Consider the following 22,267-nt stretch of genomic DNA (forward strand, 5'->3'; position numbering starts at 1 on the left):
AAGCAATGTCATCTGACTACTGACATCTGTGTTCAAGGGGAAGTGGAAGGTAATGCAGACAAGAGTTTACTTTACAAAAAAGCATGAAATGGGAAATATTCATTGTCAAACCTGAAGGTAAGAGAGGTGGAAGCAAGTTTAGAAGGAGGACATAAAGCAAAGTCTATGTTAAATTGATTGTGTTGTAGATCAGTTGGAAAAAATTTGATGAATAGAGAAAAAGAACTACAGCTGATCCCAAGACCTATTTTGTTAGAAGCAAGGAACCTCTCAACTGTGCCGAGACCCGGGATTGAACCAGGGACCTTTAGATCTTCAGTCTAACGCTCTCCCAACTGAGCTATTTCGGCCTTCTGATAGCTGGGGTCTTCATACTTTAATTTGAACCATTTAACAAAATAGATGCAGGACCTGGATTTTTAACCTCATATGGTAGAGATATGTTTTAAGGAGTCCTGTATCATTCCCCAGTTAACTGGTGCAATGGGTAAATAGCATTTTTGGGATCCAGGTTAGGTAGTTGTTTTTTTAACTCTGAATGGACTAGCATTATATTACCCAGATATATTTGGCATGAGTAGGTAAGCAATGTCATCTGACATCTGTGTTCAAGGGGAAGTGGAATGTGATGCAGACAAGAGTTTACTTTACAAAAAAGGACGAAATGGGAAACATTCATAGTCAAACCTGAAGGCAAGATAGGTGGAAGAAAGTTTAAAAGGAGGACAGAAAGCAAAGTCTATGTTGAATTGATCATTTTGTGGATCAGTTGATAAAAATGTTGATAGAGAAAAAAGTACTACAGCTGATTCCAAGACTTATTTTGTGAGAAGCAAGGAACCTCTCAACAGTGCCGAAACCCAGGATTAAACCAGGGACCTATAGATCTTCAGTCTTTACGCTCTCCCAACTGAGCTATTTCTGCCTCCTGCTAGCTGTAGTCTTCATACTTTAATTTAAACCATTTAACAAAATAGATGCAGGACCTGGATTTTTAACCTCATATGGTAGAGATATGTTTTAAGGAGTCCTGTATCATTCCGCAATTAACTGGTGCAATGGGCAAATAGCATTTTTGGGATCCAGGTTAGGTAGTTGTTTTTTTAACTCTGAATGGACTAGCACTATATTACCCAGATATATTTGGCATGAGTACGTAAGCAATGTCATCTGACTACTGACATCTGTGTTCAAGGGGAAGTGGAAGGTAATGCAGACAAGAGTTTACTTTACAAAAAAGCATGAAATGGGAAATATTCATTGTCAAACCTGAAGGTAAGAGAGGTGGAAGCAAGTTTAGAAGGAGGACATAAAGCAAAGTCTATGTTAAATTGATTGTGTTGTAGATCAGTTGGAAAAAATTTGATGAATAGAGAAAAAGAACTACAGCTGATCCCAAGACCTATTTTGTTAGAAGCAAGGAACCTCTCAACTGTGCCGAAACCCGGGATTGAACCAGGGACCTTTAGATCTTCAGTCTAATGCTCTCCCAACTGAGCTATTTCGGCCTTCTGATAGCTGAACCGTTTTAACAAAATAGATGCAGGACCTGGATTTTTAACCTCATATGGTAGAGATATGTTTTAAGGAGTCCTGTATCATTCCCCAGTTAACTGGTGCAATGGGTAAATAGCATTTTTGGGATCCAGGTTAGGTAGTTGTTTTTTTAACTCTGAATGGACTAGCATTATATTACCCAGATATATTTGGCATGAGTAGGTAAGCAATGTCATCTGACATCTGTGTTCAAGGGGAAGTGGAATGTGATGCAGACAAGAGTTTACTTTACAAAAAAGGACGAAATGGGAAACATTCATAGTCAAACCTGAAGGCAAGATAGGTGGAAGAAAGTTTAAAAGGAGGACAGAAAGCAAAGTCTATGTTGAATTGATCATTTTGTGGATCAGTTGATAAAAATGTTGATAGAGAAAAAAGTACTACAGCTGATTCCAAGACTTATTTTGTGAGAAGCAAGGAACCTCTCAACAGTGCCGAAACCCAGGATTAAACCAGGGACCTATAGATCTTCAGTCTAACGCTCTCCCAACTGAGCTATTTCTGCCTCCTGCTAGCTGTAGTCTTCATACTTTAATTTAAACCATTTAACAAAATAGATGCAGGACCTGGATTTTTAACCTCATATGGTAGAGATATGTTTTAAGGAGTCCTGTATCATTCCGCAATTAACTGGTGCAATGGGCAAATAGCATTTTTGGGATCCAGGTTAGGTAGTTGTTTTTTTAACTCTGAATGGACTAGCACTATATTACCCAGATATATTTGGCATGAGTAGGTAAGCAATGTCATCTGACTACTGACATCTGTGTTCAAGGGGAAGTGGAAGGTAATGCAGACAAGAGTTTACTTTACAAAAAAGCATGAAATGGGAAATATTCATTGTCAAACCTGAAGGTAAGAGAGGTGGAAGCAAGTTTAGAAGGAGGACATAAAGCAAAGTCTATGTTAAATTGATTGTGTTGTAGATCAGTTGGAAAGAATTTGATGAATAGAGAAAAAGAACTACAGCTGATCCCAAGACCTATTTTGTTAGAAGCAAGGAACCTCTCAACTGTGCCGAAACCCGGGATTGAACCAGGGACCTTTAGATCTTCAGTCTAACGCTCGCCCAACTGAGCTATTTCGGCCTTCTGATAGCTAGGGTCTTCATACTTTAATTTGAACCATTTAACAAAATAGATGCAGGACCTGGATTTTTAACCTCATATGGTAGAGATATGTTTTAAGGAGTCCTGTATCATTCCCCTGTTAACTGGTGCAATGGGTAAATAGCATTTTTGGGATCCAGGTTAGGTAGTTGTTTTTTTAACTCTGAATGGACTAGCACTATATTACCCAGATATATTTGGCATGAGTAGGTAAGCAATGTCATCTGACTACTGACATCTGTGTTCAAGGGGAAGTGGAATGTTATGCAGACAAGAGTTTACTTTACAAAAAAGGACGAAATGGAAAACATTCATAGTCAAACCTGAAGGTAAGATAGGTGGAAGAAAGTTTAAAAGGAGGACAGAAAGCAAAGTCTATGTTGAATTGATCATTTTGTAGATCAGTTGATAAAAATGTTGATAGAGAAAAAAGTACTACAGCTGATTCCAAGACCTATTTTGTTAGAATCAAGGAACCTCTCAACTGTGCCGAAACCCGGGATTGAACCAGGGACCTTTAGATCTTCAGTCTAACGCTCTCCCAACTGAGCTATTTCGGCCTGCTTATAGCTGTGGTCTTCATACTTTAATTTAAACCATTTAACAAAATAGATGCAGGACCTGGATTTTTAACCTCATATGGTGAGATATGTTTTAAGGAGTCCTGTATCATTCCGCAATTAACTGGTGCAATGGGTAAATAGCATTTTTGGGATCCAAGTTAGGTAGTTGTTTTTTTAACTCTGAATGGACTAGCCCTATATTACCCAGATATATTTGGCATGAGTAGGTAAGCAATGTCATCTGACTACTGACATCTGTATTCAAGGGGAAGTGGAAGGTAATGCAGACAAGAGTTTACTTTACAAAAAAGAATGAAATGGGAAATATTCATTGTCAAACCTGAAGGTAAGAGAGGTGGAAGCAAGTTTAGAAGGAGGATATAAAGCAAAGTCTATGTTAAATTGATTGTGTTGTAGATCAGTTGGAAAACATTTGATGAATAGAGAAAAAGTACTACAGCTGATTCCAAGACCTATTTTGTTAGAAGCAAGGAACCTCTCAACTATGCCGAAACCCGGGATTGAACCAGGGACTTTTAGATCTTCAGTCTAACGCTCTCCCAACTGAGCTATTTCGGCCTTCTTATAGCTGGGGTCTTCATACTTTAATTTGAACCATTTAAAAAAATAGATGCAGGACCTGGATTTTTAACCTCATATGGTAGAGATATGTTTTAAGGAGTCCTGTATCATTCCCCAGTTAACTGGTGCAATGGGTAAATAGCATTTTTGGGATCCAGGTTAGGTAGTTGTTTTTTTAACTCTGAATGGACTAGCACTATATTACCTAGATATATTTGGCATGAGTAGGTAAGCAATGTCATCTGACTACTGACATCTGTGTTCAAGGGGAAGTGGAATGTGATGCAGACAAGAGTTTACTTTACAAAAAAGGACGAAATGGGAAACATTCATTGTCAAACCTGAAGGCAAGATAGGTGGAAGAAAGTTTAAAAGGAGGACAGAAAGCAAAGTCTATGTTGAATTGATCATTTTGTGGATCAGTTGATAAAAATGTTGATAGAGAAAAAAGTACTACAGCTGATTCCAAGACCTATTTTGTTAGAAGCAAGGAACCTCTCAACTGTGCCGAAACCCGGGATCGAACCAGGGACCTTTAGATCTTCAGTCTAACGCTCTCCCAACTTAGCTATTTCGGCCTGCTTATATCTGTGGTCTTCATACTTTAATTTAAACCATTTAACAAAATAGATGCAGGACCTGGATTTTTAACCTCATATGGTGAGATATGTTTTAAGGAGTCCTGTATCATTCCGCAATTAACTGGTGCAATGGGTAAATAGCATTTTTGGGATCCAGGTTAGGTAGTTGTTTTTTTAAATCTGAATGGACTAGCACTATATTACCCAGATATATTTGGCATGAGTAGGTAAGCAATGTCATCTGACTACTGACATCTGTGTTCAAGGGGAAGTGGAAGGTAATGCAGACAAGAGTTTACTTTACAAAAAAGCATGAAATGGGAAATATTCATTGTCAAACCTGAAGGTAAGAGAGGTGGAAGCAAGTTTAGAAGGAGGATATAAAGCAAAGTCTATGTTAAATTGATTGTGTTGTAGATCAGTTGGAAAAAATTTGATGAATAGAGAAAAAGTACTACAGATGATTCCAAGACCTATTTTGTTAGAAACAAGGAACCTCTCAACTGTGCCGAAACCCGGGATTGAACCAGGGACCTTCAGATCTTCAGTCTAACGCTCTCCCAACTGAGCTATTTCGGCCTGCTTATAGCTGTGGTCTTCATACTTTAATTTAAACCATTTAACAAAATAGATGCAGGACCTGGATTTTTAACCTCACATGGTAGAGATATGTTTTAAGGAGTCCTGTATCATTCCGCAATTAACTGGTGCAATGGGTAAATAGCATTTTTTGGATCCAGGTTAGGTAGTTTTTTTTTTAACTCTGAATGGACTAGCACTATATTACCCAGATATATTTGGCATGAGTAGGTATGCAATGTCATCTGACTACTGACATCTGTGTTCAAGGGGAAGTGGAAGGTAATGCAGACAAGAGTTTACTTTACAAAAAAGCATGAAATGGGAAATATTCATTGTCAAACCTGAAGGTAAGAGAGGTGGAAGCAAGTTTAGAAGGAGGACATAAAGCAAAGTCTATGTTAAATTGATTGTGTTGTAGATCAGTTGGAAAAAATTTGATGAATAGAGAAAAAGAACTACAGCTGATCCCAAGACCTATTTTGTTAGAAGCAAGGAACCTCTCAACTGTGCCAAAACCCGGGATTGAACCAGGGACCTTTAGATCTTCAGTCTAACGCTCGCCCAACTGAGCTATTTCGGACTGCTTATAGCTATGGTCTTCATACTTTAATTTAAACCATTTAACAAAATAGATGCAGGACCTGGATTTTTAACCTCATATGGTAGAGATATGTTTTAAGGAGTCCTGTATCATTCCCCAGTTAACAGGTGCAATGGGTAAATAGCATTTTTGGGATCCAGGTTAGGTAGTTGTTTTTTTAACTCTGAATGGACTAGCACTATATTACCCAGATATATTTGGCATGAGTAGGTAAGTAATGTCATCTGACTACTGACATCTGTGTTCAAGGGGAAGTGGAATGTGATGCAGACAAGAGTTTACTTTACAAAAAAGGACGAAATGGAAAACATTCATAGTCAAACCTGAAGGCAAGATAGGTGGAAGAAAGTTTAAAAGGAGGACAGAAAGCAAAGTCTATGTTGAATTGATCATTTTGTAGATCAGTTGATAAAAATGTTGATAAAGAAAAAAGTACTACAGCTGATTCCAAGACCTATTTTGTTAGAAGCAAGGAACCTCTCAACTGTGCCGAAACCCGGGATTGAACCAGGGACCTTTAGATCTTCAGTCTAACACTCTCCCAACTGAGCTATTTCGGCCTTTTGATAGCTGGGGTCTTCATACTTTAATTTGAACCATTTAACAAAATAGATGCAGGACCTGGATTTTTAACCTCATATGGTAGAGATATGTTTTAAGGAGTCCTGTATCATTCCCCAGTTAACTGGTGCAATGGGTAAATAGCATTTTTGGGATCCAGGTTAGGTAGTTGTTTTTTTAACTCTGAATGGACTAGCACTATATTACCTAGATATATTTGGCATGAGTAGGTAAGCAATGTCATCTGACTACTGACATCTGTGTTCAAGGGGAAGTGGAATGTGATGCAGACAAGAGTTTACTTTACAAAAAAGGACGAAATGGGAAACATTCATTGTCAAACTTGAAGGCAAGATAGGTGGAAGAAAGTTTAAAAGGAGGACAGAAAGCAAAGTCTATGTTGAATTGATCATTTTGTGGATCAGTTGATAAAAATGTTGATAGAGAAAAAAGTACTACAGCTGATTCCAAGACCTATTTTGTTAGAAGCAAGGAACCTCTCAACTGTGCCGAAACCCGGGATTGAACCAGGGACCTTTAGATCTTCAGTCTAACGCTCTCCCAACTTAGCTATTTCGGCCTGCTTATGGCTGTGGTCTTCATACTTTAATTTAAACCATTTAACAAAATAGATGCAGGACCTGGATTTTTAACCTCATATGGTGAGATATGTTTTAAGGAGTCCTGTATCATTCCGCAATTAACTGGTGCAATGGGTAAATAGCATTTTTGGGATCCAGGTTAGGTAGTTGTTTTTTTAACTCTGAATGGACTAGCACTATATTACCCAGATATATTTGGCATGAGTAGGTAAGCAATGTCATCTGACTACTGACATCTGTGTTCAAGGGGAAGTGGAAGGTAATGCAGACAAGAGTTTACTTTACAAAAAAGCATGAAATGGGAAATATTCATTGTCAAACCTGAAGGTAAGAGAGGTGGAAGCAAGTTTAGAAGGAGGATATAAAGCAAAGTCTATGTTAAATTGATTGTGTTGTAGATCAGTTGGAAAAAATTTGATGAATAGAGAAAAAGTACTACAGCTGATTCCAAGACCTATTTTGCTAAAAGCAAGGAACCTCTCAACTGTGCCGAAACCCGGGATTGAACAAGGGACCTTTAGATCTTCAGTCTAACGCTCTCCCAACTGAGCTATTTCGGCCTTCTGATAGCTGGGGTCTTCATACTTTAATTTGAACCATTTAACAAAATAGATGCAGGACCTGGATTTTTAACCTCATATGGTAGAGATATGTTTTAAGGAGTCCTGTATCATTCCCCAGTTAACTGGTGCAATGGGTAAATAGCATTTTTGGGATCCAGGTTAGGTAGTTGTTTTTTTAACTCTGAATGGACTAGCACTATATTACCTAGATATATTTGGCATGAGTAGGTAAGTAATGTCATCTGACTACTGACATCTGTGTTCAAGGGGAAGTGGAATGTGATGCAGACAAGAGTTTACTTTACAAAAAAGGACGAAATGGGAAACATTCATTGTCAAACTTGAAGGCAAGATAGGTGGAAGAAAGTTTAAAAGGAGGACAGAAAGCAAAGTCTATGTTGAATTGATCATTTTGTGGATCAGTTGATAAAAATGTTGATAGAGAAAAAAGTACTACAGCTGATTCCAAGACCTATTTTGTTAGAAGCAAGGAACCTCTCAACTGTGCCGAAACCCGGGATTGAACCAGGGACCTTTAGATCTTCAGTCTAACGCTCTCCCAACTTAGCTATTTCGGCCTGCTTATAGCTGTGGTCTTCATACTTTAATTTAAACCATTTAACAAAATAGATGCAGGACCTGGATTTTTAACCTCATATGGTGAGATATGTTTTAAGGAGTCCTGTATCATTCCGCAATTAACTGGTGCAATGGGTAAATAGCATTTTTGGGATCCAGGTTAGGTAGTTGTTTTTTTAACTCTGAATGGACTAGCACTATATTACCCAGATATATTTGGCATGAGTAGGTAAGCAATGTCATCTGACTACTGACATCTGTGTTCAAGGGGAAGTGGAAGGTAATGCAGACAAGAGTTTACTTTACAAAAAAGCATGAAATGGGAAATATTCATTGTAAAAACCTGAAGGTAAGAGAGGTGGAAGCAAGTTTAGAAGGAGGATATAAAGCAAAGTCTATGTTAAATTGATTGTGTTGTAGATCAGTTGGAAAAAATTTGATGAATAGAGAAAAAGTACTACAGCTGATTCCAAGACCTATTTTGCTAGAAGCAAGGAACCTCTCAACTGTGCCGAAACCCGGGATTGAACAAGGGACCTTTAGATCTTCAGTATAACGCTCTCCCAACTGAGCTATTTCGGCCTTCTGATAGCTGGGGTCTTCATACTTTAATTTGAACCATTTAACAAAATAGATGCAGGACCTGGATTTTTAACTTCATATGGTAGAGATATGTTTTAAGGAGTCCTGTATCATTCCCCAGTTAACTGGTGCAATGGGTAAATAGCATTTTTGGGATCCAGGTTAGGTAGTTGTTTTTTTAACTCTGAATGGACTAGCACTATATTACCTAGATATATTTGGCATGAGTAGGTAAGCAATGTCATCTGACTACTGACATCTGTGTTCAAGGGGAAGTGGAATGTGATGCAGACAAGAGTTTACTTTACAAAAAAGGACGAAATGGGAAACATTCATAGTCAAACCTGAAGGAAAGATAGGTGGAAGAAAGTTTAAAAGGAGGACAGAAAGCAAAGTCTATGTTGAATTGATCATTTTGTGGATCAGTTGATAAAAATGTTGATAGAGAAAAAAGTACTACAGCTGATTCCAAGACTTATTTTGTGAGAAGCAAGGAACCTCTCAACAGTGCCAAAACCCGGGATTAAACCAGGGACCTTTAGATCTTCAGTCTAACGCTCTCCCAACTGAGCTATTTCTGCCTCCTGCTAGCTGTAGTCTTCATACTTTAATTTAAACCATTTAACAAAATAGATGCAGGACCTGGATTTTTAACCTCATATGGTAGAGATATGTTTTAAGGAGTCATGTATCATTCCGCAATTAACTGGTGCAATGGGCAAATAGCATTTTTGGGATCCAGGTTAGGTAGTTGTTTTTTTTAACTCTGAATGGACTAGCACTATATTACCCAGATATATTTGGCATGAGTAGGTAAGCAATGTCATCTGACTACTGACATCTGTGTTCAAGGGGAAGTGGAAGGTAATGCAGACAAGAGTTTACTTTACAAAAAAGCATGAAATGGGAAATATTCATTGTCAAACCTGAAGGTAAGAGAGGTGGAAGCAAGTTTAGAAGGAGGACATAAAGCAAAGTCTATGTTAAATTGATTGTGTTGTAGATCAGTTGGAAAAAATTTGATGAATAGAGAAAAAGTACTACAGCTGATTCCAAGACCTATTTTGTTAGAAGCAAGGAACCTCTCAACTGTGCCGAAACCCGGGATTGAACCAGGGACCTTCAGATCTTCAGTCTAATGCTCTCCCAACTGAGCTATTTCGGCCTGCTTTTAGCTGTGGTCTTCATACTTTAATTTAAACCATTTAACAAAATAGATGCAGGACCTGGATTTTTAACCTCACATGGTAGAGATATGTTTTAAGGAGTCCTGTATCATTCCGCAATTAACTGGTGCAATGGGTAAATAGCATTTTTGGGATCCAGGTTAGGTAGTTGTTTTTTTAACTCTGAATGGACTAGCACTATATTACCCAGATATATTTGGCATGAGTAGGTAAGCAATGTCATCTGACTACTGACATCTGTGTTCAAGGGGAAGTGGAAGGTAATGCAGACAAGAGTTTACTTTACAAAAAAGCATGAAATGGGAAATATTCATTGTCAAACCTGAAGGTAAGAGAGGTGGAAGCAAGTTTAGAAGGAGGATATAAAGCAAAGTCTATGTTAAATTGATTGTGTTGTAGATCAGTTGGAAAAAATTTGATGAATAGAGAAAAAGTACTACAGCTGATTCCAAGACCTATTTTGCTAGAAGCAAGGAACCTCTCAACTGTGCCGAAACCCGGGATTGAACAAGGGACCTTTAGATCTTCAGTATAACACTCTCCCAACTGAGCTATTTCGGCCTTCTGATAGCTGGGGTCTTCATACTTTAATTTGAACCATTTAACAAAATAGATGCAGGACCTGGATTTTTAACCTCATATGGTAGAGATATGTTTTAAGGAGTCCTGTATCATTCCCCAGTTAACTGGTGCAATGGGTAAATAGCATTTTTGGGATCCAGGTTAGGTAGTTGTTTTTTTAACTCTGAATGGACTAGCACTATATTACCCAGATATATTTGGCATGAGTAGGTAAGCAATGTCATCTGACTACTGACATCTGTGTTCAAGGGGAAGTGGAAGGTAATGCAGACAAGAGTTTACTTTACAAAAAAGCATGAAATGGGAAATATTCATTTTCAAACCTGAAGGTAAGAGAGGTGGAAGCAAGTTTAGAAGGAGGACATAAAGCAAAGTCTATGTTAAATTGATTGTGTTGTAGATCAGTTGGAAAAAATTTGATGAATAGAGAAAAACAACTACAGCTGATCCCAAGACCTATTTTCTTAGAAGCAAGGAACCTCTCAACTGTGCCGAAACCCGGGATTGAACGAGGGACCTTTAGATCTTCAGTCTAACGCTCGCCCAACTGAGCTATTTCGGCTTGCTTATAGCTGTGGTCTTCATACTTTAATTTAAACCATTTAACAAAATAGATGCAGGACCTGGATTTTTAACCTCATATGGTAGAGATATGTTTTAAGGAGTCCTGTATCATTCCCCAGTTAACTGGTGCAATGGGTAAATAGCATTTTTGGGATCCAGGTTAGGTAGTTGTTTTTTTAACTCTGAATGGACTAGCACTATATTACCCAGATATATTTGGCATGAATAGGTAAGCAATGTCATCTGACTACTGACATCTGTGTTCAAGGGGAAGTGGAATGTGATGCAGACAAGAGTTTACTTTACAAAAAAGGACGAAACGGAAAACATTCATAGTCAAACCTGAAGGCAAGATAGGTGGAAGAAAGTTTAAAAGGAGGACAGAAAGCAAAGTCTATGTTGAATTGATCATTTTGTAGATCAGTTGATAAAAATGTTGATAGAGAAAAAAGTACTACAGCTGATTCCAAGACCTATTTTGTTAGAAGCAAGGAACCTCTCAACTGTGCCAAAACCCGGGATTGAACCAGGGACCTTTAGATCTTCAGTCTAACGCTCTCCCAACTGAGCTATTTCGGCCTTCTGATAGCTGGGGTCTTCATACTTTAATTTGAACCATTTACCAAAATAGATGCAGGACCTGGATTTTTAACCTCATATGGTAGAGATATGTTTTAAGGAGTCCTGTATCATTCCCCAGTTAACTGGTGCAATGGGTAAATAGCATTTTTGGGATCCAGGTTAGGTAGTTGTTTTTTTAACTCTGAATGGACTAGCACTATATTACCCAGATATATTTGGCATGAGTAGGTAAGCAATGTCATCTGACTACTGACATCTGTGTTCAAGGGGAAGTGGAATGTGATGCAGACAAGAGTTTACTTTACAAAAAAGGACGAAATGGAAAACATTCATAGTCAAACCTGAAGGCAAGATAGGTGGAAGAAAGTTTAAAAGGAGGACAGAAAGCAAAGTCTATGTTGAATTGATCATTTTGTGGATCAGTTGATAAAAATGTTGATAGAGAAAAAAGTACTACAGCTGATTCCAAGACTTATTTTGTGAGAAGCAAGGAACCTCTCAACAGTGCCAAAACCCGGGGTTAAACCAGGGACCTTTAGATCTTCAGTCTAACGCTCTCCCAACTGAGCTATTTCTGCCTCCTGCTAGCTGTAGTCTTCATACTTTAATTTAAACCATTTAACAAAATAGATGCAGGACCTGGATTTTTAACCTCATATGGTAGAGATATGTTTTAAGGAGTCATGTATCATTCCGCAATTAACTGGTGCAATGGGCAAATAGCATTTTTGGGACCCAGGTTAGGTAGTTGTTTTTTTTAACTCTGAATGGACTAGCACTATATTACCCAGATATATTTGGCATGAGTAGGTAAGCAATGTCATCTGACTACTGACATCTGTGTTCAAGGGGAAGTGGAAGGTAATGCAGACAAGAGTTTACTTTACAAAAAAGCATGAAATGGGAAATATTCATTGTCAAACCTGAAGGTAAGAGAGGTGGAAGCAAGTTTAGAAGGAGGACATAAAGCAAAGTCTATGTTAAATTGATTGTGTTGTAGATCAGTTGGAAAAAAATTGATGAATAGAGAAAAAGTACTACAGCTGATTCCAAGACCTATTTTGTTAGAAGCAAGGAACCTCTCAACTGTGCCGAAACCCGGGATTGAACCAGGGACCTTCAGATCTTCAGTCTAACGCTCGCCCAACTGAGCTATTTCGGCTTGCTTATAGCTGTGGTCTTCATACTTTAATTTAAACCATTTAACAAAATAGATGCAGGACCTGGATTTTTAACCTCATATGGTAGAGATATGTTTTAAGGAGTCCTGTATCATTCCCCAGTTAACTGGTGCAATGGGTAAATAGCATTTTTAGGATCCAGGTTAGGTAGTTGTTTTTTTAACTCTGAATGGACTAGCACTATATTACCCAGATATATTTGGCATGAATAGGTAAGCAATGTCATCTGACTACTGACATCTGTGTTCAAGGGGAAGTGGTATGTGATGCAGACAAGAGTTTACTTTACAAAAAAGGACGAAATGGAAAACATTCATAGTCAAACCTGAAGGCAAGATAGGTGGAAGAAAGTTTAAAAGGAGGACAGAAAGCAAAGTCTATGTTGAATTGATCATTTTGTAGATCAGTTGATAAAAATGTTGATAGAGAAAAAAGTACTACAGCTGATTCCAAGACCTATTTTGTTAGAAGCAAGGAACCTCTCAACTGTGCCGAAACCCGGGATTGAACCAGGGACCTTTAGATCTTCAGTCTAACGCTCTCCCAACTGAGCTATTTTGGCCTTCTGATAGCTGGAGTCTTCATACTTTAATTTGAACCATTTAACAAAATAGATGCAGGACCTGGATTTTTAACCTCATATGGTAGAGATATGTTTTAAGGAGTCCTGTATCATTCCCCAGTTAACTGGTGCAATGGGTAAATAGCATTTTTGGGATCCAGGTTAGGTAGTTGTTTTTTTAACTCTGAATGGACTAGCACTATATTACCCAGATATATTTGGCATGAGTAGGTAAGCAATGTCATCTGACTACTGACATCTGTGTTCAAGGGGAAGTGGTATGTGATGCAGACAAGAGTTTACTTTACAAAAAAGGACGAAATGGGAAACATTCATAGTCAAACCTGAAGGCAAGATAGGTGGAAGAAAGTTTAAAAGGAGGACAGAAAGCAAAGTCTATGTTGAATTGATCATTTTGTAGATCAGTTGATAAAAATGTTGATAGAGAAAAAAGTACTACAGCTGATTCCAAGACCTATTTTGTTAGAAGCAAGGAACCTCTCAACTGTGCCGAAACCCGGGATTGAACCAGGGACCTTTAGATCTTCAGTCTAACAGTCTCCCAACTTAGCTATTTCGGCCTGCTTATAGCTGTGGTCTTCATACTTTAATTTAAACCATTTAACAAAATAGATGCAGGACCTGGATTTTTAACCTCATATGGTGAGATATGTTTTAAGGAGTCCTGTATCATTCTGCAATTAACTGGTGCAATGGATAAATAGCATTTTTGGGATCCAGGTTAGGTAGTTGTTTTTTTAACTCTGAATGGGCTAGCACTATATTACCCAGATATATTTGGCATGAGTAGGTAAGCAATGTCCTCTGACTACTGACATCTGTGTTCAAGGGGAAGTGGAAGGTAATGCAGACAAGAGTTTACTTTACAAAAAAGCATGAAATGGGAAATATTCATTGTCAAACCTGAAGGTAAGAGAGGTAGAAGCAAGTTTAGAAGGAGGATATAAAGCAAAGTCTATGTTAAATTGATTGTGTTGTAGATCAGTTGGAAAAAATTTGATGAATAGAGAAAAGTACTACAGCTGATTCCAAGACCTATTTTGTTAGAAGCAAGGAACCTCTCAACTGTGCCGAAACCCGGGATTGAACCAGGGACCTTTACATCTTCAGTCTAACGCTCTCCCAACTGAGCTATTTCGGCCTTCTGATAGCTGGGGTCTTCATACTTTAATTTGAACCATTTAACAAAATAGATGCAGGACCTGGATTTTTAACCTCATATGGTAGAGATATGTTTTAAGGAGTCCTGTATCATTCCCCAGTTAACTGGTGCAATGGGTAAATAGCATTTTTGGGATCCAGGTTAGGTAGTTGTTTTTTTAACTCTGAATGGACTAGCACTATATTACCCAGATATATTTGGCATGAGTAGGTAAGCAATGTCATCTGACTACTGACATCTGTGTTCAAGGGGAAGTGGAATGTGATGCAGACAAGAGTTTACTTTACAAAAAAGGACGAAATGGAAAACATTCATAGTCAAACCTGAAGGCAAGATAGGTGGAAGAAAGTTTAAAAGGAGGACAGAAAGCAAAGTCTATGTTGAATTGATCATTTTGTGGATCAGTTGATAAAAATGTTGATAGAGAAAAAAGTACTACAGCTGATTCCAAGACTTATTTTGTGAGAAGCAAGGAACCTCTCAACAGTGCCAAAACCCGGGGTTAAACCAGGGACCTTTAGATCTTCAGTCTAACGCTCTCCCAACTGAGCTATTTCTGCCTCCTGCTAGCTGTAGTCTTCATACTTTAATTTAAACCATTTAACAAAATAGATGCAGGACCTGGATTTTTAACCTCATATGGTAGAGATATGTTTTAAGGAGTCATGTATCATTCCGCAATTAACTGGTGCAATGGGCAAATAGCATTTTTGGGACCCAGGTTAGGTAGTTGTTTTTTTTAACTCTGAATGGACTAGCACTATATTACCCAGATATATTTGGCATGAGTAGGTAAGCAATGTCATCTGACTACTGACATCTGTGTTCAAGGGGAAGTGGAAGGTAATGCAGACAAGAGTTTACTTTACAAAAAAGCATGAAATGGGAAATATTCATTGTCAAACCTGAAGGTAAGAGAGGTGGAAGCAAGTTTAGAAGGAGGACATAAAGCAAAGTCTATGTTAAATTGATTGTGTTGTAGATCAGTTGGAAAAAAATTGATGAATAGAGAAAAAGTACTACAGCTGATTCCAAGACCTATTTTGTTAGAAGCAAGGAACCTCTCAACTGTGCCGAAACCCGGGATTGAACCAGGGACCTTCAGATCTTCAGTCTAACGCTCGCCCAACTGAGCTATTTCGGCTTGCTAATAGCTGTGGTCTTCATACTTTAATTTAAACCATTTAACAAAATAGATGCAGGACCTGGATTTTTAACCTCATATGGTAGAGATATGTTTTAAGGAGTCCTGTATCATTCCCCAGTTAACTGGTGCAATGGGTAAATAGCATTTTTAGGATCCAGGTTAGGTAGTTGTTTTTTTAACTCTGAATGGACTAGCACTATATTACCCAGATATATTTGGCATGAATAGGTAAGCAATGTCATCTGACTACTGACATCTGTGTTCAAGGGGAAGTGGTATGTGATGCAGACAAGAGTTTACTTTACAAAAAAGGACGAAATGGAAAACATTCATAGTCAAACCTGAAGGCAAGATAGGTGGAAGAAAGTTTAAAAGGAGGACAGAAAGCAAAGTCTATGTTGAATTGATCATTTTGTAGATCAGTTGATAAAAATGTTGATAGAGAAAAAAGTACTACAGCTGATTCCAAGACCTATTTTGTTAGAAGCAAGGAACCTCTCAACTGTGCCGAAACCCGGGATTGAACCAGGGACCTTTAGATCTTCAGTCTAACGCTCTCCCAACTGAGCTATTTTGGCCTTCTGATAGCTGGGGTCTTCATACTTTAATTTGAACCATTTAACAAAATAGATGCAGGACCTGGATTTTTAACCTCATATGGTAGAGATATGTTTTAAGGAGTCCTGTATCATTCCCCAGTTAACTGGTGCAATGGGTAAATAGCATTTTTGGGATCCAGGTTAGGTAGTTGTTTTTTTAACTCTGAATGGACTAGCACTATATTACCCAGATATATTTGGCATGAGTAGGTAAGCAATGTCATCTGACTACTGACATCTGTGTTCAAGGGGAAGTGGAATGTGATGCAGACAAGAGTTTACTTTACAAAAAAGGACGAAATGGGAAACATTCATAGTCAAACCTGAAGGCAAGATAGGTGGAAGAAAGTTTAAAAGGAGGACAGAAAGCAAAGTCTATGTTGAATTGATCATTTTGTAGATCAGTTGATAAAAATGTTGATAGAGAAAAAAGTACTACAGCTGATTCCAAGACCTATTTTGTTAGAAGCAAGGAACCTCTCAACTGTGCCGAAACCCGGGATTGAACCAGGGACCTTTAGATCTTCAGTCTAACAGTCTCCCAACTTAGCTATTTCGGCCTGCTTATAGCTGTGGTCTTCATACTTTAATTTAAACCATTTAACAAAATAGATGCAGGACCTGGATTTTTAACCTCATATGGTGAGATATGTTTTAAGGAGTCCTGTATCATTCTGCAATTAACTGGTGCAATGGATAAATAGCATTTTTGGGATCCAGGTTAGGTAGTTGTTTTTTTAACTCTGAATGGGCTAGCACTATATTACCCAGATATATTTGGCATGAGTAGGTAAGCAATGTCCTCTGACTACTGACATCTGTGTTCAAGGGGAAGTGGAAGGTAATGCAGACAAGAGTTTACTTTACAAAAAAGCATGAAATGGGAAATATTCATTGTCAAACCTGAAGGTAAGAGAGGTAGAAGCAAGTTTAGAAGGAGGATATAAAGCAAAGTCTATGTTAAATTGATTGTGTTGTAGATCAGTTGGAAAAAATTTGATGAATAGAGAAAAGTACTACAGCTGATTCCAAGACCTATTTTGTTAGAAGCAAGGAACCTCTCAACTGTGCCGAAACCCGGGATTGAACCAGGGACCTTTACATCTTCAGTCTAACGCTCTCCCAACTGAGCTATTTCGGCCTTCTGATAGCTGGGGTCTTCATACTTTAATTTGAACCATTTAACAAAATAGATGCAGGACCTGGATTTTTAACCTCATATGGTAGAGATATGTTTTAAGGAGTCCTGTATCATTCCCCAGTTAACTGGTGCAATGGGTAAATAGCCTTTTTGGGATCCAGGTTAGGTAGTTGTTTTTTTAACTCTGAATGGACTAGCACTATATTACCCAGATATATTTGGCATGAGTAGGTAAGCAATGTCATCTGACTACTGACATCCGTGTTCAAGGGGAAGTGGAATGTGATGCAGACAAGAGTTTACTTTACAAAAAAGGACGAAATGGAAAACATTCATAGTCAAACCTGAAGGCAAGATAGGTGGAAGAAAGTTTAAAAGGAGGACAGAAAGCAAAGTCTATGTTGAATTGATCATTTTGTAGATCAGTTGATAAAAATGTTGATAGAGAAAAAAGTACTACAGCTGATTCCAAGACCTATTTTGTTAGAAGCAAGGAACCTCTCAACTGTGCCGAAACCCGGGATTGAACCAGGGACCTTTAGATCTTCAGTCTAACAGTCTCCCAACTTAGCTATTTCGGCCTGCTTATAGCTGTGGTCTTCATACTTTAATTTAAACCATTTAACAAAATAGATGCAGGACCTGGATTTTTAACCTCATATGGTGAGATATGTTTTAAGGAGTCCTGTATCATTCCGCAATTAACTGGTGCAATGGATAAATAGCATTTTTGGGATCCAGGTTAGGTAGTTGTTTTTTTAACTCTGAATGGGCTAGCACTATATTACCCAGATATATTTGGCATGAGTAGGTAAGCAATGTCATCTGACTACTGACATCTGTGTTCAAGGGGAAGTGGAAGGTAATGCAGACAAGAGTTTACTTTACAAAAAAGCATGAAATGGGAAATATTCATTGTCAAACCTGAAGGTAAGAGAGGTAGAAGCAAGTTTAGAAGGAGGATATAAAGCAAAGTCTATGTTAAATTGATTGTGTTGTAGATCAGTTGGAAAAAATTTGATGAATAGAGAAAAGTACTACAGCTGATTCCAAGACGTATTTTGTTAGAAGCAAGGAACCTCTCAACTGTGCCGAAACCCGGGATTGAACCAGGGACCTTTAGATCTTCAGTCTAACGCTCTCCCAACTGAGCTATTTCGGCCTTCTGATAGCTGGGGTCTTCATACTTTAATTTGAACCATTTAACAAAATAGATGCAGGACCTGGATTTTTAACCTCATATGGTAGAGATATGTTTTAAGGAGTCCTGTATCATTCCCCAGTTAACTGGTGCAATGGGTAAATAGCCTTTTTGGGATCCAGGTTAGGTAGTTGTTTTTTTAACTCTGAAGGGACTAGCACTATATTACCTAGATATATTTGGCATGAGTAGGTAAGCAATGTCATCTGACTACTGACATCTGTGTTCAAGGGGAAGTGGAATGTGATGCAGACAAGAGTTTACTTTACAAAAAAGGACGAAATGGGAAACATTCATTGTCAAACCTGAAGGCAAGATAGGTGGAAGAAAGTTTAAAAGGAGGACAGAAAGCAAAGTCTATGTTGAATTGATCATTTTGTAGATCAGTTGATAAAAATGTTGATAGAGAAAAAAGTACTACAGCTGATTCCAAGACCTATTTTGTTAGAAGCAAGGAACCTCTCAACTGTGCCGAAACCCAGGATTGAACCAGGGACCTTTAGATCGTCAGTCTAACACTCTCCCAACTGAGCTATTGCGGCCTGCTTATAGCTGTGGTCTTCATACTTTAATTTAAACCATTTAACAAAATAGATGCAGGACCTGGATTTTTAACCTCATATGGTAGAGATATGTTTTAAGGAGTCCTGTATCATTCCGCAATTAACTGGTGCAATGGGCAAATAGCAGTTTTGGGATCCAGGTTAGGTAGTTGTTTTTTTAACTCTGAATGGACTAGCACTATATTACCCAGATATATTTGGCATGAGTAGGTAAGCAATGTCATCTGACTACTGACATCTGTATTCAAGGGGAGGTGGAAGGTAATGCAGACAAGAGTTTACTTTACAAAAAAGCATGAAATGGGAAATATTCATTGTCAAACCTGAAGGTAAGAGAGGTGGAAGCAAGTTTAGAAGGAGGACATAAAGCAAAGTCTATGTTAAATTGATTGTGTTGTAGATCAGTTGGAAAAAATTTGATGAATAGAGAAAAAGTACTACAGCTGATTCCAAGACCTATTTTGTTAGAAGCAAGGAACCTCTCAACTGTGCCGAAACCCGGGATTGAACCAGGGACCTTTAGATCTTCAGTCTAACGCTCTCCCAACTGAGCTATTTCGGCCTGCTTATAGCTGTGGTCTTCATACTTTAATTTAAACCATTTAACAAAATAGATGCAGGACCTGGATTTTTAACCTCATATGGTAGAGATATGTTTTAAGGAGTCCTGTATCATTCCGCAATTAACTGGTGCAATGGGTAAATAGCATTTTTTGGATCCAGGTTAGGTAGTTGTTTTTTTAACTCTGAATGGACTAGCACTATATTACCCAGATATATTTGGCATGAGTAGGTAAGCAATGTCATCTGACTACTGACATCTGTGTTCAAGGGGAAGTGGAAGGTAATGCAGACAAGAGTTTACTTTACAAAAAAGCATGAAATGGGAAATATTCATTGTCAAACCTGAAGGTAAGAGAGGTGGAAGCAAGTTTAGAAGGAGGACATAAAGCAAAGTCTATGTTAAATTGATTGTGTTGTAGATCAGTTGGAAAAAATTTGATGAATAGAGAAAAAGTACTACAGCTGATTCCAAGACCTATTTTGTTAGAAGCAAGGAACCTCTCAACTGTGCCGAAACCCGGGATTGAACCAGGGACCTTTAGATCTTCAGTCTAACGCTCTCCCAACTGAGCTATTTCGGCCTGCTTATAGCTGGGGTCTTCATACTTTAATTTAAACCATTTAACAAAATAGATGCAGGACCTGGATTTCAACCTCATATGGTAGAGATATGTTTTAAGGAGTCCTGTATCATTCCCCAGTTAACTGGTGCAATGGGTAAATAGCATTTTTGGGATCCAGGTTAGGTAGTTGTTTTTTTAACTCTGAATGGACTAGCACTATATTACCTAGATATATTTGGCATGAGTAGGTAAGCAATGTCATCTGACTACTGACATCTGTGTTCAAGGGGAAGTGGAATGTGATGCAGACAAGAGTTTACTTTACAAAAAAGGACGAAATGGAAACATTCATTGTCAAACCTGAAGGCAAGATAGGTGGAAGAAAGTTTAAAAGGAGGACAGAAAGCAAAGTCTATGTTGAATTGATCATTTTGTAGATCAGTTGATAAAAATGTTGATAGAGAAAAAAGTACTACAGCTGATTCCAAGACCTATTTTGTTAGAAGCAAGGAACCTCTCAACTGTGCCGAAACCCGGGATGGAACCAGGGACCTTTAGATCTTCAGTCTAACGCTCTCCCAACTGAGCTATTGCGGCCTGCTTATAGCTGTGGTCTTCATACTTTAATTTAAACTATTTAACAAAATAGATGCAGGACCTGGATTTTTAACCTCATATGGTAGAGATATCTTTTAAGGAGTCCTGTATCATTCTGCAATTAACTGGTGCAATGGGCAAATAGCAGTTTTGGGATCCAGGTTAGGTAGTTGTTTTTTTAACTCTGAATGGACTAGCACTATATTACCCAGATATATTTGGCATGAGTAGGTAAGCAATGTCATCTGACTACTGACATCTGTATTCAAGGGGAGGTGGAAGGTAATGCAGACAAGAGTTTACTTTACAAAAAAGCATAAAATGGGAAATATTCATTGTCAAACCTGAAGGTAAGAGAGGTGGAAGCAAGTTTAGAAGGAGGACATAAAGCAAAGTCTATGTTAAATTGATTGTGTTGTAGATCAGTTGGAAAAAATTTGATGAATAGAGAAAAAGTACTACAGCTGATTCCAAGACCTATTTTGTTAGAAGCAAGGAACCTCTGAACTGTGCCGAAACCCAGGATTGAACCAGGGACCTTTAGATCTTCAGTCTAACGCTCTCCCAACTGAGCTATTTCGGCCTGCTTATAGCTATGGTCTTCATACTTTAATTTAAACCATTTAACAAAATAGATGCAGGACCTGGATTTTTAACCTCATATGGTAGAGATATGTTTTAAGGAGTCCTGTATCATTCCGCAATTAACTGGTACAATGGGTAAATAGCATTTTTTGGATCCAGGTTAGGTAGTTGCTTTTTTAACTCTGAATGGGCTAGCACTATATTACCCAGATATATTTGGCATGAGTAGGTAAGCAATGTCATCTGACTACTGACATCTGTGTTCAAGGGGAAGTGGAAGGTAATGCAGACAAGAGTTTACTTTACAAAAAAGCATGAAATGGGAAATATTCATTGTCAAACCTGAAGGTAAGAGAGGTGGAAGCAAGTTTAGAAGGAGTACATAAAGCAAAGTCTATGTTAAATTGATTGTGTTGTAGATCAGTTGGAAAAAATTTGATGAATAGAGAAAAAGTACTACAGCTGATTCCAAGACCTATTTTGTTAGAAGCAAGGAACCTCTCAACTGTGCCGAAACCCGGGATTGAACCAAGGACCTTTAGATCTTCAGTCTATTGCTCTCCCAACTGAGCTATTTCGGCCTTCGGATAGCTGGGGTCTTCATACTTTAATTTGAACCATTTAACAAAATAGATGCAGGAACTGGATTTTTAACCTCATATGGTAGATATATGTTTTAAGGAGTCCTGTATCATTCCCCAGTTAACTGGTGCAATGGGTAAATAGCATTTTTGGGATCCAGGTTAGGTAGTTGTTTTTTTAACTCTGAATGGACTAGCACTATATTACCCAGATATATTTGGCATGAGTAGGTAAGCAATGTCATCTGACTACTGACATCTGTGTTCAAGGGGAAGTGGAATGTGATGCAGACAAGAGTTTACTTTACAAAAAAGGACGAAATGGAAAACATTCATAGTCAAACCTGAAGGCAAGATAGGTGGAAGAAAATTTAAAAGGAGGACAGAAAGCAAAGTCTATGTTGAATTGATCATTTTGTAGAT

General features: G+C 38.1%; 7 non-coding genes across 7 annotated transcripts; all 7 read right to left on the reverse strand.

Moving 5' to 3' along the window:
- Nucleotides 1-1,435: 1,435 nt before the first annotated feature.
- TRNAF-GAA (transfer RNA phenylalanine (anticodon GAA)) lies at nucleotides 1,436-1,508 on the reverse strand. Its single transcript has one exon. It is a non-coding gene; the product is annotated as a tRNA-Phe (tRNA).
- A 1,645-nt stretch (nucleotides 1,509-3,153) lies between these two features.
- TRNAF-GAA (transfer RNA phenylalanine (anticodon GAA)) lies at nucleotides 3,154-3,226 on the reverse strand. The gene has a single exon. It is a non-coding gene; the product is annotated as a tRNA-Phe (tRNA).
- An 8,075-nt stretch (nucleotides 3,227-11,301) lies between these two features.
- TRNAF-GAA (transfer RNA phenylalanine (anticodon GAA)) lies at nucleotides 11,302-11,374 on the reverse strand. The gene has a single exon. It is a non-coding gene; the product is annotated as a tRNA-Phe (tRNA).
- A 6,905-nt stretch (nucleotides 11,375-18,279) lies between these two features.
- TRNAF-GAA (transfer RNA phenylalanine (anticodon GAA)) lies at nucleotides 18,280-18,352 on the reverse strand. The gene has a single exon. It is a non-coding gene; the product is annotated as a tRNA-Phe (tRNA).
- A 508-nt stretch (nucleotides 18,353-18,860) lies between these two features.
- On the reverse strand, nucleotides 18,861-18,933 carry TRNAV-GAC (transfer RNA valine (anticodon GAC)). The gene has a single exon. It is a non-coding gene; the product is annotated as a tRNA-Val (tRNA).
- A 510-nt stretch (nucleotides 18,934-19,443) lies between these two features.
- TRNAF-GAA (transfer RNA phenylalanine (anticodon GAA)) lies at nucleotides 19,444-19,516 on the reverse strand. Its single transcript has one exon. It is a non-coding gene; the product is annotated as a tRNA-Phe (tRNA).
- Nucleotides 19,517-20,026: 510 nt separating this feature from the next.
- On the reverse strand, nucleotides 20,027-20,099 carry TRNAF-GAA (transfer RNA phenylalanine (anticodon GAA)). Its single transcript has one exon. It is a non-coding gene; the product is annotated as a tRNA-Phe (tRNA).
- Nucleotides 20,100-22,267: the final 2,168 nt, after the last annotated feature.

This window comes from Lissotriton vulgaris, chromosome 8 (genome assembly GCF_964263255.1).
Source record: "Lissotriton vulgaris chromosome 8, aLisVul1.2, whole genome shotgun sequence".
In the NCBI taxonomy this organism is placed as follows: domain Eukaryota; kingdom Metazoa; phylum Chordata; class Amphibia; order Caudata; family Salamandridae; genus Lissotriton; species Lissotriton vulgaris.